This window comes from Callorhinchus milii, unplaced genomic scaffold, assembly GCF_018977255.1.
Source record: "Callorhinchus milii isolate IMCB2004 unplaced genomic scaffold, IMCB_Cmil_1.0 Scaffold1, whole genome shotgun sequence".
NCBI lineage: Eukaryota > Metazoa > Chordata > Chondrichthyes > Chimaeriformes > Callorhinchidae > Callorhinchus > Callorhinchus milii.
Genome location: NW_024704742.1, coordinates 31,901,273 through 31,923,812, shown reverse-complemented (window position 1 = coordinate 31,923,812; position 22,540 = coordinate 31,901,273). Strand labels below are relative to the sequence as shown.

Below are 22,540 nucleotides of genomic sequence, written 5' to 3'. Positions count from 1 at the left end.
GTAGATACTTGGACATAACTGTTTGACTGTGTTGAAATAGTCCAGGACCTCAACAATCATCCCTAAATTGTTCTAGATGAAGCTGATGAAACACCTTCAAGGAACACCTGCAGATTCACAGTCCATTGATTTCTGCATTACTGTTGCAACTCGTGAGAGCATTGTCATAAGGTTATCAATACTTTCATTCATTTTATGTTTGTGGTCATTTTTGGTGCATGTTTGTATCTCTGTGATTTGTTTAACATGTACCCACTTGACTATGCTTTATAAGCGATGTGTATAGGGGAATGAAATGTTATTAATGGCATTATTTTACTCCTTCCTTTTAATTAGCCGACACCCTACTCTTATTTTTGTCACAATAGTTCACATTTAATGCCCTTCGTATGAAGAAGAGGCTTTGATAAATATTTTATTTAATATTTATGCAAGTTCTATCTATCTGCTAATAATTCTCTTCATTAATTAAATTTGCTGAAATTGTGCCTTTGAAGATTCATTATTCTCAAGGGAAGTAGCCGGGACTACTGACCTTTGTGTACCAGGGTTACTTTGTGGGAGATTGACAAGCCGGTATGTTCTTATAATGTAGTACTCAGAGTAAAGGAGCCATAGACAGTGAGCGTGGCACAGGCACCAGTCATTCACTTGTCACTATTTGACTTGAATGACTCTTTTTCCGACCTTGGGTAGCTCTTCCCTGTTATGTGGCTGCTGGGTGATGGGCTGGCACTCGTCAATTTTATTGAGTTCATCTCTTGAGTTTCAAGTGTAAAGTTGAGACTTTAATTGCTAGGTCACTGTGTGATGGGAGGATGAGATCAGATGAGCTGTTGGGCCTTCAACATCCAAACCAATCTTGTAATCTTGTGAGAGTCGATCTCTGCCCTGTACCTCACTCAGGTCAGAGGAACTGTACTCCTATAACAGGCAGCAATTGCTTCCTTGGCACTGCCTCGTACTCTCAGCACCAGGGCATACAATTACTACAAAGCTATCCTGCTGTTAGCAATGCATGGCACACTGACTACTTTCAACTCACAAATGGAGAATAGTTGATATTTAAATGGCCAAATAGAATAAGTGACTTTGATTATAATTATGACGCACTTTTTTCTATTATGATTACAAATAGCTTGGTTAATTTCACTTAGAAGATCACAGGAGAGATTCGGATAAAGGAGGTCCTTCAACCCATTTGATCTTATCCTTCCTTGACGCCCAACCTACCATCTTCGCATCACAGCATCAAGCTGTTTCTTCAATGACTCCAGCAGTAGAGGCTGCAAGTTAGAGACCAGCAATTTATATCCATTAAAGTGCAGAGTAGTGGCAACCACATACATTATTAACATTAGCAGATGGCGGGTAGAGAGGCAAGCGATTTCCCTCCCAACAGTTTGGAAACATAAAGTTCCAGGTGTAACTTAGCAGAGGCATAAACCAGAGAACATAAACCACTGTTTAGTGAAACTGCTTTGAGTTGTGGATGGGGGAAGGAGGATATGCGGGGGTGGGGTGGGTGGTGGTTGTTAGGAGAATACTTAATGTTTCACAGCAGGAAAAAAAACTCACAATCATCAACGTTTACTTTACCTGAGACTTTCAGTCTGTATCTTGTGGTTGCTATCGACATGAAGATTTTTTTTAGCGGTACTAAAGGAAATTTAGTTGTCATGGGCAAGGTTAAGGTTTCCATGAGGATTTAGACCTTGTGTGGGTGGGTGCAACTATCCAAAGGCAACCTTTAGTGTCCTTGCCAAAAAAACAAATGGAGGTTTTTTGATATGTTCTTACTGTAGTAGCTGAGAGTGACAGGTACAGAGGCCAAAGACATCATGGATCAATTACTGTTGCCTGAATTTGATTTAATCCATACTTGCATGAGACTGGAGACTAATTTTTCAGTCTAAGAGACAGATGCTACATTTGGTTGCCAGTTGGAAATGCTGTCTTGTTCCGAGTAGTTATAGATTAGAAAGAACCATAAATTAGGGTTCAATGGGGTGTACCTCTTTGGGTATAGTTAGCTATGACAATAATTGGTTATTGGTTAAAGGACAAGATGTGACTGGGATTATCTGTTCAAACTCAAACATTCTCCCCCCCACCCTGCACAAACGTCCTCAGTGTCTCTGTGAATGATACCTATCATGTGGGGTGATGTCACCCGTTCACTCAGATGCCAAAAATATGTTTGACGTTCTGCATTTTAGGCAGTTTGTTTGCTCGGGTTGAAACCAAAGCTTGCATTTATTGGAGGCATAATTTATTCTTTTTTGTTGGAGACACTACGAGACAGCTTTGCTAATCATAGACAAATGTGCACTGGCAAGATCTGCCAATTTATGTTTTTCAGCCGGGTTCTTGCACATTCCTGCGCACACTGCATACTTATTAAAACATTAACCTGTTCAGATCACAAGCAAGATTTCCGCATCACACTTATTACACCCGACAGACGTTTCCAGTACGTCTGAGTATGTGTCACAATGGATGCATAGTTACCAAAGAAGTGGTTGTTAAAAGATTCTTCTAAGCAATACCAAGAGTGGATTTTGGGCAAATTAAAGAGTGCATTTATATTGTGGCTTCTTACTTAGTTCAAAGAGATTTCAACTTCACAGCCTTCAATGACCTTCCTTGTACCCCTTGCTAAAACCAATGTTTTCTTCCAATGTCTGCTTTTGACAATATTGATTAGTCCTCCCAATGCGAAAGCACCACAGCATAAAATTCCTCTGTAATTTACTGCAGGAAACAACCTCGCTTTATGTTCTGGGCAGTGACGTAAGAATTTTATTCAGAGGAAATGGTCTTGGAAGTAGTTTAGCAAATGGGTTCCGTTGTGATTTCGCATTTGAACAAGTGGAACTGATTGCGTAACACATGAGTGATGAGGTGACAAGCAGGTATGTCCAGTCAGTGCTGTGAGTTCTTTAACCCTTCTTGTGTGTCAGATGCATTTGGCTCATCTGGTGCAGCTGAGGAGCTCACTCTGCATCCTTGTTCCTGCTTTTGGTGCGTGTTGTGTGAAAGGTTAACCGAGTCATGCTAGTCCTGGATGAACCTTAACTTTCTCCAACTCAATGTTGACAAAACTGAGGCTTTCCTGCTCAGCTCCCATCAGCATTTCCTCTCTGCTGGCATTGAACATATCTACCTCACCAGCTGTTCACTCCAACCCACAGAGACTTCGGCAACTCTCCTTCAAACCTTTCATCCGGTTCTGATCAATTCCAATTTTCTCCATCTCCGCAACATCGCTTACCTCTGTTACTACCTCACCCCTAATGCAGCTGAAACCCTCCTCCATCCTTTTGTCACCTCCAAACTTTTCTTGCCTTGCAAGCTCATCACACCCGTCCTCGCCTGGCTTCACTGGCTACCTATTGCCCAGCGGATCAACTTCAGGATCCTCATCCTTGCCTTCAAATACCAGCAAGGCCTTGACCCTCATTGCCTCAGTGATCTCCCGGGACCCCAGAGCCCCAGCCATTCTTTCTCCTCTACCGGCTCTGACCTGCTTCATGCCACCTCTCACTGCCTACCCATAATTGCCCAGTGAATTTGCAGCCACTTTACTCTCACCCTCTGGAACTCTTTTCCCAAATCCCTCTGTCTCTCCCCCCTCCCCTTCCTTGGCTTTCAAAACTTGTCTAGAAACCTATCTCTATTTCTTTGACTATGCTTTCAGCCACCTCCCTTGTATCCTTCCCAGCTCAGGCGCCCACTCAGTTTTCGTAAAGTGCCATGTGAGAGGTTCTCTTGACTTGAAAGGTCACGGTATTAGTTCAAATTATTGTTGAAATGTCACTGAGTCAAATTTCCAGGCTGGACTTCACCCATAGAAGTTTATAGCACCAAAGAAGACCATTTGGCCCCTCTTGGCTGTGACGGCTCTTTCAAAGGCATTCCACCACCAAACTACACTCACTACGCTTTACAAAAATTCCTGTGAACCACTTTGGGACATCCTTGCGACATGAAAGGCATTATACCAAATGCAAGGATTACTATTAATCCTTTCCCGTCCTTTCTCCTATTTAGACATCTAGCTAGTTCCCTTCTGCCTCCGCCATCAATCCTGGCAGGCCATTACATATCCTAACTATTCTGTCTGAAAAAAATATTCTCCTAATATCCCCATTTATTAATTTGTTAATTATCTGAAATTGATGCCCTCTAGTTGCTGCCCCACCGACTGTTAATTAATACCATTAATAAAACAAACCTTTAAAACTATATTTTTTGTCAATGAAAACAACAACAACTTCTATTCATATAGTGCCCTTCACACATGGTAGAGTCTTGGAGCACTTAAAACTCATCTTTTTGCTCTCACCTCCAGGAGAAACCAAGTTAAGGAAAACATTCAGAATGGTCAAGGTTATGGCAGGTATGATGAAATTAATGTTAGAATGAGAAATGGAGAATGAGAAAGAAAGTGTGGACAAAATGTGCAGGGGAGCAAGCTGTTCTAATGAAGTCATCTTCCTGATGTGCAAAGGCTCTCTATCAAGTTTAAGGAGTATTATTTTTACAGTGCAATGGAATGGGAATCGCTCATCTTGTCTCATGCGGCCGTTATCGTAGTCAGAGGTGGGGAAGGGGGGGGGGAAGATGGTGGAAAGTGCAGTCAAAGAGGAAGGTCCCTCTCCTCCTTCCCCCCACCTCCCCCCACTCCCCCCCCCCCACCCCCACCCATCTCCCGCTTCCTATCCCCACTCTCTTTTCTTCCGCCTTTCCCCCCCCACACCTCTTTTCCCTTTGCTCGCTCTCTTCCTTCTCTCTTTCTCTTCCTTCTCTCTCTTCCCTTCCCTCTCTCTCTCTCTCTCTTTTTCTCTCCCCGCCCCCATCCGCTCCTCTATACTGTAGCAAGATGTACCATATACTCTGTGCAATAGTGATTGAAGAACTAGAAATATCAAATGCAAGGATTATTATTAGAAGGTATGCATTGGAACGATTCTACTTGGAGATTACCCATATGCTCTTAATCATGAAGCATCTGTTTTCCAGTACAGATCAGAAAAATAATTTTGCATACCTAATATTTTCACCTATAGTTGCAAGTTTAAAATTAAAGTTTAAAATGTGTTTAAAATTCACCACAGATGGGCCTGTGCACAAACTACTGTTTATGCCTCTCTCTCACGTTCCAATGTAAACTAACGTCACTGGAAATAAATACTAAGGTGGTAAAATTGTATTAGTTTGGAAAGTCATCTGTTTATGATCAAATCTTTGCTTGTTATTCCTTGAAAAAAAATACAACACAATTTTTTTTAACACAAAATACATTTGCTCTTGAAAATGGACCGAGCATGGAAATATTGCATGAGTTTCAAGCGTTTATTTAATTTAGTCTGGTAGTATTCAACATTTTGAATTTGCAGAACCCAGAGATTACATGGGGTTAACGCAAGGTAAAGTACTTCAATTGTTCTGCTTTCAGTGGTCGTGGGAGTGAGCCAGTCCAGTGCCTGTCATCAAGTGGAGCACATTGTGTATTCTAATTGCATGGAGTGATACAAAGAGATTCCTCATTGTACAACTGTTGAATTTTGATATGAATGCCTTTTACATGACTGTTATTTTGCCGCTTTAAAAGAGAGCGGCTCACCATTAGGACACATTTAAATAGTAACAGTGTTGATTATCAGTACAGTACACCAGACAAGCTTGAGCAGTCCTGGTTTACTCTTGTTGATGATAATAATATTAAAAATTAATAATCCTTGTGTTTGATACAGCCCCTTCTACCTCGGGAGGGTGTCTCAAACATGATTTACAGTAAAGTGCAGTGATTATATATTTTGTAGGTGAAGGCAGCAGTCAATTTGCGCATTGCAATATCCCACAAACAGCCATGAAGTCAATGACCAATCCAGATTCATTTTGGGATTGTTGGTCAGTACACCAGGTGAAACTCCCTTCTCTTTTTGAATAGTGCCACCTGCACATTTAGACTGCACTGGAGTGTCAGCTAAAGTCCAAACTTTGAAAGAATAAATATTTGAAGGAAATGTTGTGATCTAATGCTTGATAGAATGAGAAAAGTCAATTATCAGTAATGGGAGTGAAGTAAAAGTGAAGGCAAGTTGCATGGCTGCTTCAGTGGTATATGGCTTCGTGGAAGGCTTAAGCGAGGATAAGAAATAATATGAAATGGAGGAATATTAGAATAAATTTAAACTGCTTATTTTGTGATAACCTACAACAATTCTCCTGATTATTAAACTACCACCTCTCACTCATGCTGGCATCAACTTTCACTATACTTCAGAATTGTAGGCCACCCCCCACCCCACCCCCCACCCCCCTTTCAGAATCTGTCATTAACACCTCCTTCTTAAAAACACCCGAGATCATGTTACCCTCACAAACTGGTGCCTACCCCTTTCACACTTAAGTACATTCATCCTTCATGAAAGATAAAATGCATTAGTGTGGGTTGTGTTAGGTTTATCCTCCAGTGATTGGGAGGGGAGAGATGGAGTGAGGGTCTCCTTGGGATGCTCTAAGGTGACATGCTTGGTAAAAAAATGGAGGAATTGAGGTAGGCTCAATCATTCAGTTGCTGAGCCAGGCCAGTCTGTGTACTCCAGAGCACTGCTGGTGACAAACCAACCATCCTGGATCATCAGTAGGAGTTGGAGGGGCAGACACATCACTACGAGAAAGGGATTCTTCCTTAGGGTGGTCCTAGCTGGACAAACACTGGGAAGCTGGAGTCCTCTAGCTCAGTGGTTAAAGCACTAGCCTCGCACGCGAGAGACCTGGTTTTGATTCCTGGTGGGCAAAACATTTGGCAAGTTTCCTTACTCCACATGGCCCTGTTTATCTAGCAGTAAGTTGCAACCTGATTGCTAGTCGATTGGCGGATCGCTTTTCCGGGGGTAATAATTTCTTCAAAAATAATAATAATAATAAATTGGTCACTTCAATCCACGACTGTTTGCGGGACACTGCTGTGTGGAATTGGCTGCCACGTTTCGCTCATAAAATTCACTTTACAGTATATTCTGTGAAGCACTTTGAGACATCTTGAAGACGTGATAAGGCTCTGTATTAAATAGGATTATTTATTATAAGCTTGCCAGAAAGTGCACTGTAGTTTTAAGGTTAAACGCCAGCAGTACCCCAATGCACACGCCTAATATTCCCCAAGCCTTGGCTCTCACCAACCTGTGCCTAATACTTTTTGAATTAGGCAAGCAGATGTCATCCCTCCAGGGAGAGAGGGTGCTTTCCAATACAAACACAGGGAAATTTTTCTGCGTAGGTGGCATACATATGTGAAACTCTGTTTTGTTTGGATGCTCTTCATCATATGTCAGACAATGTCAGGCTGACCAAAAATTGTTTTTGAAAAGGAACTGGAATTTGGATGGGGGAAGAATGTCAAACTCACAACACCCCTTCCATCAACTGAGCTCCAAAGTGATTCGGGAATGGGAATTCAGGAAAACTCAAATTATTTACATAGATTGGAATTTTAGTCCAGTTCAGGCACCTTGAACCTAAATGTGTCTGTCCTTTCAAGAAATACGTCATCAATCATTCTTAGCGGGATGATTTCCTGGTTGATTTCCATTTTGTGGCTGTGACCATTTGGCAACAACACCCCAAGAGACACTTATGCAACTCTGGTTTGATTTCTCGGGTTGTAGTGTTGACAGCTGGAAAGGAGCAATGGGTCTTTTTATTTATATGCATTTTTTTAAAATTAAACGTTCGGAGTGCACATTTGAGCAATATAAAAATTGAGAATTAATTTCTAGGGAATTGTCTGGTCTGGATCACTCCAGACAGCTAGGTTTGAAGTCTCCTCCATCTGGAGAATGTCAGGCATCCCGAGTGAAATTCACTGCAGCATTCTCAATCCGTTCCTCAGCAGACAAGAGACCAGATTCCTGGTATTGTGCTTATACTATAAGCCTGGCTGCCAATGGCTGAGATTTTGGCAACAATTCACCTCAAGAGTCCAGCGTGAACTGACACTCAAGCATCATCCTGGAGTCCTGTAACGTATTGGTTGGAGCACTCGCCTCGCAAGTGAGAAGACCTGGGTTCGGTTTTCGAGAATGGTGAAACCTTAGGCAAGTTTCCTTACTCCACACACCTCTGTTTACCCAGCAGTAAGAAGGAACCCAGTTGTGAGTCGATTGGCAGATCGCTAACTGGCGGTAAAAATCCCTAAAAGAACCATAATAATTTGGTCACTCAATCCATGACTGTTTATGGGACTTTACTGTATGCAATTGCCTGCCACATTTCAGCCTCAAAATATACAGTCAATTCACTTTACAGTATACTCTGTGAAGCGCTTTGAAACGTCTCAATAATGTGATAAGGCACTATATCAAATGCAAGAATTATTATTATTATCATTATTATCATGTGTGGAGTTAGACACCAGTCAGACTAGAATAGGCCAAATGGTTTGTTTCTGAGCTGTACCATCTCTGAATTATTAAGTGCATTGCTGTGAGCTTGGCTTCACAAACGGCATCACAGAGAATGGTGCTGGAGTCTCCAAATCCTTAAAGTCCACCTGAACAGGCAAACAGGGCCCCGGTTTACTGTCTCATACATTACTGTAGCTCTCAGGGAGAGGGGACAGGATCAGGCTAGGTTGTCGTGCTCCTAAGATCACAAAGACCCCGGCCTCTCACCTCTCCAGTAGCGCACAAAAACAAAGGCAGCTTTCTAAAGATACTATACAGCTGCTGATACCATGGAGCTGATACCTTCAGGAGAGAGTAATTAGCAGGAACAAAAACTAGGAAGGGAGGACGAATGTGCTATACAAATGTAATTTGTTGTTGTTGTTGCTTTAATACAATACAAAATACAATTAAATACAATACAAAATTACATTGGTAAAGCACCTTTCACGTCGGGAGGATGTCCCAACATGTTTAATGGTGTAAGCCGAGGATATTTCACTTTGTAAAAAGAACAGCTGCCTCCTTCTTTCTTGGTCGCTCCCCTTGCAGATCCTATGTGAGACATGCAAATCTCACACATGCTGCCAGGCCATTGCCAATGTTATTCTAAGCCATGAATAAAGAGGCAGGTAGAACTGACCCAGAAGAGACTATCTCCCAGCCGTGGGGAAACCCCTTAGTACGACTGATAAGATCTTGAGTATGTGATGCTTGGATCCACTCCCTCCAGGCCTCCACTCTGTGACACTGCCTAGAATAATAGTTAATAGCAATAAGTAGTAACCCGGGTGTTAGTCGACTGGCGAATCGCAATCCGGGAGTAATAACCACTCCAAAAAAAAATTGGGTCATTCAATCCATGACTATTTGCTGTGAACAATTGGCTACTGCATTTTACCCTCAACACAGTCAATCCACTTTACGATATATTCTGTGAAGCGCTTTGAGACATCTCAACAACGTGATAAGACACAGTATCAAATGGAAGGATTGTTATTATTATAGCAGCAAGCAAAACTAGAATACACTCAGATTTAAATTTTAATAGGAAAGAATGCAAGTGCAGTAATTATTTATTAATTTCAATCTAACCAAACATGTCCAGCAATGCGTGTATCTCTTCTTAAGACATTTTGTAACCTTCATCTGGTATGTGGTAGAGTTCAGCATTTGATGATTTTATTTCTTGCTATCCTTACTGAAATTTTCAAAGATCTAATTGGAAAGCTGCCCAGCCAGTACTTATCTTTTCAAAAGGAGTAACTGTGCTCATCTTTTTAATGTTTACCTTAGCACCAGAACATTACAAACTCAAGAGAGGAACCGCTGGTTAACAGGGCTGCACTTCTCCTTGATTGTTCATGCCCATGTTTGGCAATTGTTGGACAGAACCCCAGCATCAAAGCATTGCACATATGTGTTTGTCCCTTTAATCCTACACAGGTCAAGGTTTAGGGAGCTAAATTGTCTTGTCTTTCGCTGCCCGTCCACCACATCTGCTGGAGGTCGATAGTTCACTTACGCTCACTTTAAAACTGCAGCTTTCAGTATTTTATTTCTCAAATTGCAACTGCATTGCTAAGAAAGCCCCTTTAAACAAAGGGCTGCCACATATTGTTAGCCTTTGAACGTGAGGTACATTTACAACTCTTGTTTTCTTTCCTGCCTAGCCACAGTAGCAAATTGGAGGAATCAAAATAAGTTTTAAAAGTCAAAAACGAAGTAGTCCTGAACATCTTCCCTCTCCCCCCCACCCCCAATAGATTATTTTAAATCTTTTTTTCCCCAAAAGAGTTTTAAATTACAGTCCAGGAAGACTGGTGGAAAGGGATACTCTCTCCCTCTCTCTTAAAGATGTTGGGACAGCAGAAACAAATACACGGTGTGTCTTTGAAGGTGTAATGTGCTCACATTCAGCAGATCCTTTTCAAAGGCATTATACCATCATGTAGACAGTTAAGGTTATGTAATGACCAAATTTTAAAACGAAGCAGAGTTGGTCAGAGACGTCTCACGTTTCTGTAGAGACCAACAGAAACCATATATCTTCTTTGTGGGGTATCTCAATTGCCCCTGGCTCTTTCAAGCTAGAGTGAGAGTTACACAATTAGTGATAGGCAAGCCGGAGGACTGAAGAGTCCCAGTCTCCTGCAGCTGCTCTCAGGCACATACAAACGTCTCAGGATGTACCTGAGACTGGATTCCAATTGTTTACAGAAGAGGAGGCTGTGTTGTGAACAGCAGGTCACTGGATAGACTGCAAGAGTGTCAACCTACACAACAAATGGGTTGTAATTTGACCTTCATTGACTGCGTTGTCTACACTGTTCCGTCCCATATGAAAATCTAGCTTACATAAAGCAGGCAATAAGAAACTTCCATTGCTTCCACAAAATTTGCAAAACTTACACCATTATAAATTAGTAATACAACAATAAAGTAAACATCAGGATTGACTTTCATTTTTAATATCAACTCTAAGCCACTAACATACATTAACAAAGCACAATCTTAAATAAGAACACAGCATTTAAAAATATTCAGTGGACTATATAGCCCGTATACAGTAATTGAAATTGGCCTTCACAAATCACCCAAATAAAAAAAGAATTGGTCATTCACTTCATGGTTGTTTGTGGATCATTGCTGTGCACATATTAGCTGCTATTTTTTAAAAAATAGTTACTACACTGTACAGTAAATCCCGTGAAGTGCTTTGAGGTCACATGAAAGATGCTATATCAAATGCAAGGATTATTATTAATAATAATAAATAAATTCTCCTGTTTCACACAAAGTTTCTTGTAAATGTTGTTTGAGAAATTGTCAATCTTAAATTGCCCTTTACAACCCAGAACCTGAGAAGTTTTGTTCTGCTGCCTCTGAAAGTAGTAAAAAAACGAATTTATATAGTACCTTTCATGTAAATTAAACTGCTTGAAGCACTTTACAAAATACAATTGATCAGAAATGAAAATGAATAATACTGTATATAGACAAACACAGAAGCTAATCTGTTCCAGTAAATATTTGAAATATATAGTTTATTATTAAAGCACTGAAGATTTTAGTGCAGGTGGCAGCCTGGTTCAGTTGATACACGCTCATATCTGAGTCAGTAGGGTGTGGGTTCAAGCCTTACATAGGGACTTTGAGCACACAGCATTGTCAAAAGTTCCATCCTTTGAATGAAATGTTAAGCTGACATTCAGTTTGCCTGTTCAGGAGGACGTTGAAGATAAAATGCAAATGTTGTTGACTAGAGAACTCTAAAGCATGATTTCTGAGGATCTGAATTCAATTGATTGGGAAATGTAGCCCAGAATCCTATTTGTCATGTTTCTTGTTGCATTACAATTCGGACTCAGTGAGCAATGATTCAGGTCTCTTTAGGGTTCCCCCTTGGCAAGTCCTGTTCCATCCACAAGCCCGAGTGTATTTCAGAGGAGGTAGGTGGAGATGATCCACTTAAACTGAAACCGGAGGATAAGGAAATGCCTGTGTTGTTAAACAGATACTTTGCATCTGTCTTTAGAGAGGAAGAAGGTGGAGATTTGCCTGAGCCAAAGCATCAGGTTTCAAGGGTTGACAGATGAGGAGGTAGGCAGTGCACAGGTAATGACGGAAAAGGTTATTAGAAGGTTAGGTACTTTTAAAAGCAAAAAGAAGCAGCTTACATTTTGCTCAGACACATAATCAGATCTTCCATTGATCCATGGGCTAAAATGAATACAAATTCAAATGACGTTTTGAAACATTCAGTGTATTCACAAGAGATTCCTACGGATTGGATGGTGACGACTATAACTCCATTGCTTAGGAAGGATCAAAAGATGGCTATAGACCAGCTTATGGTGGTCAGCAATATTCATGTTAGATAAAGACCTCTCACCCATCTGGTAATGTCCAAAATGTTGCATTTCACAGCAATGTCCCAGGGTGTGAAATTGCAACAGCTTAGGGTCCATATGATTTTGCTGGGCTCCATTTGATGTACTAGTTCCAGTGTCCTGAAACAAAACAAAGTTAAACGAATTGTATGTTGAGACCGCAGGGCTTTCAAAATCAGGTTTTCTTTTAACTACATTGGTACTTCCAACAGTGAGTTCTAAGAATTTAAAGCTGAAGAAAGCTTAATGTGATAGCTGGCCATTCACTGAAGGTTTCCAGTCAATAATGAAGATGCGTTCAACAAAGCTGACCAAATACGATTGGGGAAAAATATCCAAAAATGTGTGGCTTATTGAGCTACATTTACCAATGACCAATGATGGTTTCAATCATTCCATGCTCTCTCCTATTCTCATGTTAACACTTTAACTTAAGATGAGCCTTGCATTTTTATTCACAATAAGTGTCATTTAACAATAGAAACTTGCACATAAAAAAAATGCTGCATCTTTTTCCAGGCTATGCACGTTCTCTGTGCTGTATAAAATGTTAAAAAATATGATTTGTTTCATCTCCATGGCCTATCCATCCATTCCTTATCCCCACAATTCAGAATACTGCGCAGATATGGATTATCAACTGTGTCTATAAGTCATCTGTGTATGTGTGGCTGTCGCCTGTGAATTTGTCACGCTGAGCTAACATTGAACCAGACATCTTGTTTAAAAATGTGGTATGTAATAAAATCCATGTAGCGGCTTAAATTGTATCTCTTTAATTGGTTTCAGGTTGAAGTGGATTGGGCTTTGTTCCAGACACATTCCCAGGCTTCCTCATCTGGGATGCTTTGAAGATCTGTTTAGCTTCCAGGGATTTTTCTATTAACTATTGCGGGGGGGAGGGGGAGGGTCTAGAGAGAGAGAGAGAGAAGGGGTGAGGATATCCTATTTAATAAAAGGGTGTAATTCAAGGAAGTGTATAATTGTATAATTCTGAGCTCATTGTTACTACTGTGGAGCCAGACAAGAAGTGAATGTTTCCCACAGCATGGCGAAAACTCCTGTTGAATTTTGAGTTTAATGTCTTGTTTTGAATCCACTTCACGTAATATTGTGTAATATTATTATGTTCTTACTGGATATCACTTCAATGCCTGGTCTTTAGAGACAGACGCTAACTTCCTTTCATTCATTTATCGTGGGACAAGATCAAGCGATCTGGGATGCTACCCTACGTGTGGGGCGCTATATAAATGCTAGTTGTTGTTGACCATGGCAGCCACCTGACATGGATGTGAACTCGCTGTGGTCTGTGGCTGTGGCCTACCCTGGCTCCTGATGTCTCTTTATACTGGGTTGTGCTGCTGGAGCATCTAGAAGGTTGATCTTGAAAATGAAAATCATTTTCATCTGGAATTGTTTGCAAGGAGACAGGAAGGAACCTAGTTTATTGAAACCCTATTTATACTGCCAACACGTACCAGTCTGAAACTGTGACAATATAAATTCTTGCGTGGCACAGAGAGCGAGTTATCAATATTACTTTTGAAGCAACATGAATCATATCAAGTGTACATGGTATGTGCCACAAATGATTAATTGCCCAATAGGAGAAATCTTTCTTTCGGACTGACCCTTTCAACCGTGCCTATGGTCATCTGCCCCTCTCCCTTCTCCTGTGCCTGGTATCCAACCCCACCACTGTGCAGTGCTCTGAGATACAATCCGGCGTGAAGAGCTTTATACAAATGCAAATTATTGTTGCTGTTTCTTTGGCCTTGAATCAATCCTGTCAGCCTAGACTAAGAGCTCAAAGTCACAACATGGTGCTTGAACCCCCAACCTTCAGCCCCAGAGGCAGGAGTGCTAATAGCTGCCCCAAACTGGTACCTAGATACTAAATCAACAAGAACATTGAAATATCAAGAAGAGACAATAGAAATACTGTATATAAAAATATTATAATCTTGGTAATAGCACGTCATTAAGACACTATGGGATGCAAGAAAGTATGGACGTTATTTTACTGAAGGATCATGAGCAAATGGCATTTTGGCTATTGACAAGATAAATGTGACCCTGATATTTTCAATGGTGGACAATCTTATGTATCTGAACCAGCAACTTTGATGTTAGATAACCAGACAGTGAGATGTGATATAGACTCGCAGTCAAAGGGGACGGGAAGGAGAGGAGGAGCTGAAGGAGATGAAGGAAGGCTCTGCGGCCTGAGGGAACCAGGATCAGCTTGTGGTAGCTTCTCATTCTTGTTTTAATCATGAAATTCTTGCGTGAGTCTGCCTCTTTATATCAAGTACTCCATGTAGATTCAAAAAATGGAAGTACATGTGAGAGGAAGTCACCGAGGCCAATAATCTAGAGACACAATAGTGTGAGCCACAGTCATTAACGGCTAACTGTGAGTAGGATCTACTGTGGCATCTGTTAAGCAGACATGACACGGCATGTTCAAGCAAAGAGCGCCCAATGGTATTGTTTGAATTACCAACATGGTATGACTGGACTGGAAACATGCAAACAGACTGAGACGCACTTTGGCATTGCACTAATTTTAAACAAAAAAATGAGGTCCCCACTATGGCTTTCATTTGAGTCTTGCATGAATGAAAGAGAGTGTCCCGAGATCAGAATTAAAGTCTGTTGTAGTACATACTGGCACTCCCTCTTAGGACATGATTTAAATGCCACCATAAGAGAATTGACAAATCGTAAATAAGGATGTTTCGAGCAAACAAACACTCAATGCCAAACCTAGTGCAACTGAGCCATTGGTTGTCACTTTCCATAGCTCACCTCTGGCTGCTGAAGATCGTTCCACACATACAGTGACAATTGATGTGACTCATAATTATAATGTGCGGAGTCTAGACTACAAGAGTCATGAATGCTGAGGAATAAGACAGTAACTGCAGTGTGCCCCGGTTACTTCATTGCACTACAATTTCCATTGTCCCATTTCCAACCCAGCATAATGAGAAACAGGCGCCTATTTAGATATTGTCACTGTCGCTGGACTAGGATGTTTGTTGTGGTGTATTGGCTAGTCTATACAACAGTTGATCCTGGAGCTGCAATAACTGTCTATTTTTGTTGTTTTTCCCATCATGTCTTCCTCTCTACTGGCTCCTTTTTCCTTTTGCTCGGCCATGGGCCAAGGGCACCAACCAGCCATCAAGTAAAGGGCTCTTCCAATGACTTGCCCTTAGCCCAGCACAGTGTCACAATATTACAAGCCAGGAGGTCCACATCTGAATCCTTGTTGATCTGAATTTTAGCTGATCTCAGGGAAGGCAGCAGCTCAAAGCCTACAAGTAGCCTCAGTGCCCCTGAGTTTGGTAAAGAGTCACTCTCAAGGTTCAGACATGAATACATTGGTTGAATCAGATAGGGTAGATACAATCAAGAGGTAACTAGACCTTCACATGCGGGAGAGGGGAATAGAAGGGTATGGGAGGGATGAGGAATGGATGGAGATTGATGTGAAGTATAAATACCAGCACAGTCTAGATAGGCTGAGTGGTCTGTTTCTGTGCTGTACAGTCTGTGTAAGTACACAAGGGCAAATATAGAATCAAAGAATTTTACAGCACAGAAGGAGACCATTTGGCCCATCGTGTCTGTGCTCTTGGAAGAGGTACCAACTAATCCCACTTCCCCACTCTTTCCCCGTAGCCTAGCTTTTTTTTCTTTTGAGTAAAAATCCAATTTCCTTTTGAAAGTTATTGAATTTGCTTCCACCACGGTTTCAGACAGTGAATTCCAGATCATAACAACTCGCAGCATAAACACATTTCTCTTCATCTCCCCGTAGGTTATTTTGCCAATTATCTTAAATCTATGTCCTCTGGTTACTGACCCATCTTCCAGTACCTGTGGAACCAAAGAGAGAAATTTCACCTTGAGTCGGCATTTACTTATTTATGTAACAAATTAGAGAATCCCAAATTTAGTAAATTTCTTAAATACGCCTTAATTTTGAAACCGGGTTTCTTTAAGTCCTTTTAAAAACTGTAGAAAAACTTGTTTCAAGTTAAAACTGAATTCGAAAATTTGACAAAGTCTGGGCACTCTAAAATATTTACATAAATAAAATAAATGAGATGGAATTTCTACACTACATAACCCAGTGGAAAAAAGAATTCAAATGGATTCAGAAGATGATTAATTTTGGTTTGATATAAATGAGATTCCTAAAACATTTATAGTTCTTTTATTTGTCATTTATTATTAATAATAATAATTGCATTTGAAATAGTACCCACAGCATAGAAAGTGTCTGAAAGTGCTTCAAACGTGATTGTTGTAAAGTGAAGTGACTGTGTATTTGTGGGCAATCTGGGCAGCCAATTTGCACGCAGCAAACTTCCACTGAGAGCCATGAAGTGAATGGTCAATTCTATATGTGTTGGCCAGCATACTTGGGAGAAATTCCTTCCTCTTTACAAATTGTGTCATGGGATCTTCAACAATTGCTTCAACAGGCAGATGGGACATCAGTTTAACATTTCATCCAAAGGACTGGAGATACTGTATTTATTTCTTAATTATAATAAACTATATTATAGGTATAATAAGCTATTGATAACCTGTAACTTTGTTTTTATCTAAAAGAAAATGCCCTGACACAGCAGAAAAGAGCTGCAGTGTCTGATTTCATTCAACAAATTAATACAGTATCTTCAGCAAATAATGAAGAATAACTGAAATATTCTTCAGTATGAAAATTGTGATTGGGTCATGCCAGCCTCATGGGTAGAAGTGTTCATTATATTATGCTGCTAGACATAACTCTCATTTAAAAAAGAACAGTCGTTTTGAGAACAAAGGCTTCATGGCTTTTTGTTCTCTATTTCCTTTGGTCTCTTGTCTCCTCAGGCAGAAAAGCATCCTATGCCTGAGGGTACAGGCACGATCTCTAACATTGCATATATAGCCAATTGAGTTGACCATTCCTCTCTCTGGGGAGTGATTCCTCCTTCCTGGTGCCATAGGAGTGATCAGAAAGTTGCTGTGTGGTTGTTCTTTGGTGAAGAGTCACATCCCACCACACAGATAAGTTACGGTTCAGCTTATGGCATTGAATAGTCAAGTGTGACCCTGCACCAATAATAATAATCATCCTTGCATTTGATATAGTGCTTTATCATGTCTTTGAGACATCTCAAAGCACTTCACAGAATACACCATAAAGTGAATTGACTGTGTATTTCATGGATGAAACACAGCAGCCAATGGCGCACAATAGTGTCCCACAAACAGTCGTGAATTGAGAGACCAAATTATTATTATTATTTTTTGAAGGAATTATTATCCCCGGAAAAGCAATCCACCAATCGATTAACAATTGGGTTTCTACTTACTGCTAGGTAAGCTGAGGTGTGTGGAGTAAGGAAACTTGCCCAATATTTTGCCCTACTGGGAATCCAACCCAGGTAATCTCGCTTTCGAGGCGAGTGCTCTAACCACTAAGCTACAGGACTCCACAATGATAGTATGGGTGCAGGGGCACATGCTACTCCCTGATATTTCACCCAAGTGGCCATTCTTCATGCTCTTGAAAGTTGACAGCCTCTTCAGCTGTGGAGAGCATCTCATGGGACATAGGAACAGAAGTAGGCCATTCAACCCCTCAAGCCTGTTCCGCAATTCTATTATACATGGCTGATCTGTATCTCAACCCCAGTTACCCACCTTTGCTGCATTTCCCTTGATACTCTGGCTTAACAAAAATCTATCGACCTCAGTATTGAAAATTTCAATTCATCCAGCCTTCACAGCCTCTTGGGGAGAGAAAATTCCAGATTTCCACTACCCGTTGTGTGAACAAATACTTTTTGATTTCACTCCTACATGGCCAAGCACTAATTTTAAGATGAAACTTCCCTTGTTCGGGATTCTCCCACTGAGGAAATTGTTTCTCTGTAGCTACCCTATCGAATCCCTTTATCATGTTAAACACCTCAATTAGATCATCCCTCAACCTTCGAAACTCAAGGGAATACAGACTAAGTTTATACAATTTGTCATTCACATAAATACTATTTGCAGCAGAAGTCACTGAATATAAATTAGTAGCTGGAACCCCAGATAATTTTCCTTCTCCTTAGGCCATGGTTGATCAGGCCAATTTTAAGTGCCGCTACAGCATACTGAGATCAGCTAACTCAGTACAGACCTCAGTAATTGCTGTCAAGTTTAGTAACTGGCGGAAGCTCAATTTGTCCACATAAAACTCCCACAAAGAGTCACGAAGAGAATGACCAATTTTATCTGGAGATTATATCTGGAGAATCTAACCTGGGATTTTCCCTCAGCTCAGTTTGGTGTCTTTACTCACTAAGCTAGTCCAGGTAGCTACAGGGTAGCTACAGAGAAGGTTCTATTTTAAAAGAAAGCTCTCCTTTTTCCTAACAAAAACATAGGAACGGTTTATACAATCAGAAGAAGTTTTAAAACATACACGCTGCTTAAATCTGAGATAATTTAATGAACAAGCTTGACTTATTTTTTTATACTGTATATGTAAAAAGGTGACATATGGTCCTATGTAAAATAAATCATTCTGAATACAGAAAATGCAATACTTTACAAAATAAAAACAACTTTATTCATCTTGGGAACTTTGTAACATAACTACTGAAAATAACTGATTCGAATTTAATAATATTAACAGCTCTAAAAACAAGACGGAGATGCCAGTAAAGATTTCACAATAATCCGGTAACATGGAATCACTTGGATCCTTTACTATCTTTGACATGAATCAGAGATTCAGTAACTAGAAACTAGTGTTGGGGGATTTGTTCTCAGTTTTCTGAGACCTGTTACCACCGCCTTAGAAAATAAGTGCAAACCTCTATAAGAATATTTTCTGGATAAGATTAGATATAATGGCTACCTTAAGTATTTTTAAAAAAAGACAAGCAATAGTAGTTTTCAACTTGGCTTGTCATCCAGCTTTGATTGTGAGTACATAGAAAACTGGATAAAGAGCTGAACATTATCAGTAAATAACACAAACCAGGGTTACTTTATCCCCACTTTTATACTGAAAATTTAACTCCTGTAAACTGCACAGTGGTATGTCAGAATGTGCAGAATATAGTCTTGTATTTAGGCACCTCTGGGTATCAGATTCTTGTTGCATGAGTCGCGTTGTGCTCATTACTGAAATTGCCCTTATTCATACATCAGCTCACCTGCCGCACGGTACTAAAAGGGAAAAGACCTTCATCTTGCTCACATTATGCAACAAAAGTGACTAAGGAGGCCCTTTGTGACTTATGATGTACCTTCTCATGGCTGCAGCTCATGTACACATCAAGACCCACCACCCAATCATGCCACGTATATGCTGTAACTCATCCTAGCCATCTGTTACTCTCCAGGTCTCATACAGAGCAGGTTACATCTTCACATCCACTGCACTTTATACAGCAGTAAAGTCCAGAGAAAGTCTTGTCTATTCGGAGCATTCTCTTTTGTAGGTGTTTTTTTCCTTCTTCAAAGTTCTGTCATAAATATATTTCATTATGATTGCTGCCCTTCATTAAATTCCTTTAACTTGCCCTCTGTTGGGCATACACGCACTTGTATGGTTTGGATAGTGCTAGCCCAACCATGATGGTCATGTGTGGGGCCTTGTTTCAGCGAGATAGGTGTTTGAATGAAGCTCAAGAGGTGAGTCAAAGCACCCAACACAGAGTCAACTGGGCTCTCGGCCCTTGCCCTGTGCACTTACCATGGTGGTATCATCAGTGTAAGAAATAACCCTGCTCCAAATAGGTGTTATTAAAAAGCGTAGGTGAGGAGTGCCAACAATGAAAATTTCCAGGTTCAGGTGGAAAAAAACACAAATGAAAGCCTCACACTGTCCATGAGATCACCTGAATGGATTGATTTCCAGATACTCAAACTCACTCACTTACCATGACACCTCACTTGCTCTCCAACCTGCACACAACCCATTCCTCTACCCGGCCTCTTCGTTCAGCCAACTCGGGCCTTCTGATGTCCCTTGACCCCTTCGCTCCCTCATTCTTCAGCCATTACGTCCTAAATCTCTGGAACTCTGACTCAATTTGTCCGCCTTGCCCCCACTTCACGTGTCTTCAGGACAGGACTTTCTTCTTCAACCGTACCTGAGATCACCTCCCTTTTCTCCCCAGCTCAGCATCAAACTATGTTATTGATCAGTTTCCAAAACACTGCTCCGCACAAAGGCACGTGTTTACAAGCTATTGTCGTTTTGTTCTATTCTCAAGCTTATCCATTATTCTCTGGATGGCTGAATCTATTTAACTATTTACTCTTTTCATTCTCAATGTTCTCGTATGAAAGGGGTAAATGCAGATGAAACGGGTCTTAAATTTACATCACTTCTGTGCCAATGTTTGTTGCTCACATAAAACGCACACTTAACCTTACAGATGCTTCAATCCCTTTTGGTGATTGTCTATTGAAAATACAGTATAAATTGAGTTTAGTAAAGAACACTTTTTATATTTTCTTAACCCATGCTCTATGTATTGACACTCCCAGAAAGCATATATTTCAAGCATCCGCTGCTAAAAAAAAATGAACTGGCCTGTTCAAAACATTCCCCTGTTTTGGCTTTCATCACTGTACATAAAATCCTGTACAAATTTACACGTAAAATATTTAGTCACCACTAACAAGCTTTGTGGTCTTCAACTCTGCCTCTCTCCTTTGATCGTCCAGTCCATGTTTGTTTCTGTTTCCTTTGATGCTCAAATCGAATTAAAAGAAGATGGGGTTTGTTTGTTACTTTCATGTCATTGTCTGCAAATTGTTTCCTGCCTGCTCCCCTTTTTGCAATCTGGCTTCCTGACGTCTTACTTAGTTTCTGGACCTAGAAGCGTTATAACAGTTGCATTTCATGTACCATCTGAGCTTGTTGCCCACTGAAGCCAAGCAAAGCATTGACAAGCCACGCTGGCACTTTCTCACACCCGTGAACTCCATCAGTCACACCTTAAGGATTGGGGGGGAGTGGGGGGGACATGTTTGCATTCCGGTTATCCATAATATACCAACTATGCCGCCTCCTATCCCTTCATTGCCTGTTGTTGAATCCTAGATATAACCACACTATCATTAAGCTGAGTCTGAGGATCATCAAACGGACCAAGCTGTTATCAGTGAAATGAATTAGACTTCAACACATCTCCAGCCATGTCCACAATTTTCCTCAACTTTCAATTGCTGGCCATTCGTGGCACACTGCTGACACCCGTGTGTTGACTGAGCCAGGTCAACACAGCTGCATTGAGTAGGACCCTTCTTGAGTCTGTCAGCAACACTGTGATTCATTACATTTTCACATCCTGTTATATTTAGAAAAAAGTAAACACCAGATTTCTGCGCAGCATTGATACAGCTACCATTTTACATCGCTCACTCCACTTCTGCACGGAGAGACATTCTAATTGATATAAATCGAGTCATTTATTTGGGAATCAAGCCTCCTAATACTTATATTTAAGTATATTGAATTGAATAATGAACCTGTGTTTGCACAGCAGGTTTGTAATTGAAGACAGCAGTTTGCTCAATAAGTCTGACCTCTATTAGCCAAGCTGCTTGTCTTTATTTACAACCTCCTGTACCTCTGTGCACATATTCTTACTTACTTCATTAGAGCCTTCCAATCAATCACCTTTTATTCAGATGTTTCCTAGTTAATTTGAGTCTTTGTCTAACTTTATCTTATTTACTCACTGGGGTGTGAGCTAAATATTACAGTCCTGTATATGCTCCAGAATAGCACTGAGCAGTAAATGACACCCAGCAGGGATCTTTCAACAGATGTAAACGCAAAGTTCATTGAAAGGGGATTCATGGTACCATCTTACATCAACGTCACTCCCACACACTGGTTGCTCGCTGTGTGTGTAATATTGAACACTGTTTGCACAGAGCCATGCTCTGCTGAAACGGGTCCTCGTTTGTGCTGCTGATGTTGCCTATTGCCTGCTGAGAACTGACCCTCTCTGCATCACTTTGCAAAAATACCCTGTGACACAAACCAAAGGTTAGGATGCTTCTATGGGGATTCGTTTTTGAAATCACGTGCGGCTATATTTCAGCAATGCAAATTTACATTCCCAATGTAACAGTGGAGGAAAAATTACTGAACAACTTTACAAC

General features: G+C 40.7%; 1 non-coding gene across 1 annotated transcript; it reads right to left on the bottom strand.

The window, feature by feature from the left end:
• Positions 1-17,777: 17,777 nt before the first annotated feature.
• trnas-cga lies at positions 17,778-17,850 on the bottom strand. The gene has a single exon. It is a non-coding gene; the product is annotated as a tRNA-Ser (tRNA).
• Positions 17,851-22,540: the final 4,690 nt, after the last annotated feature.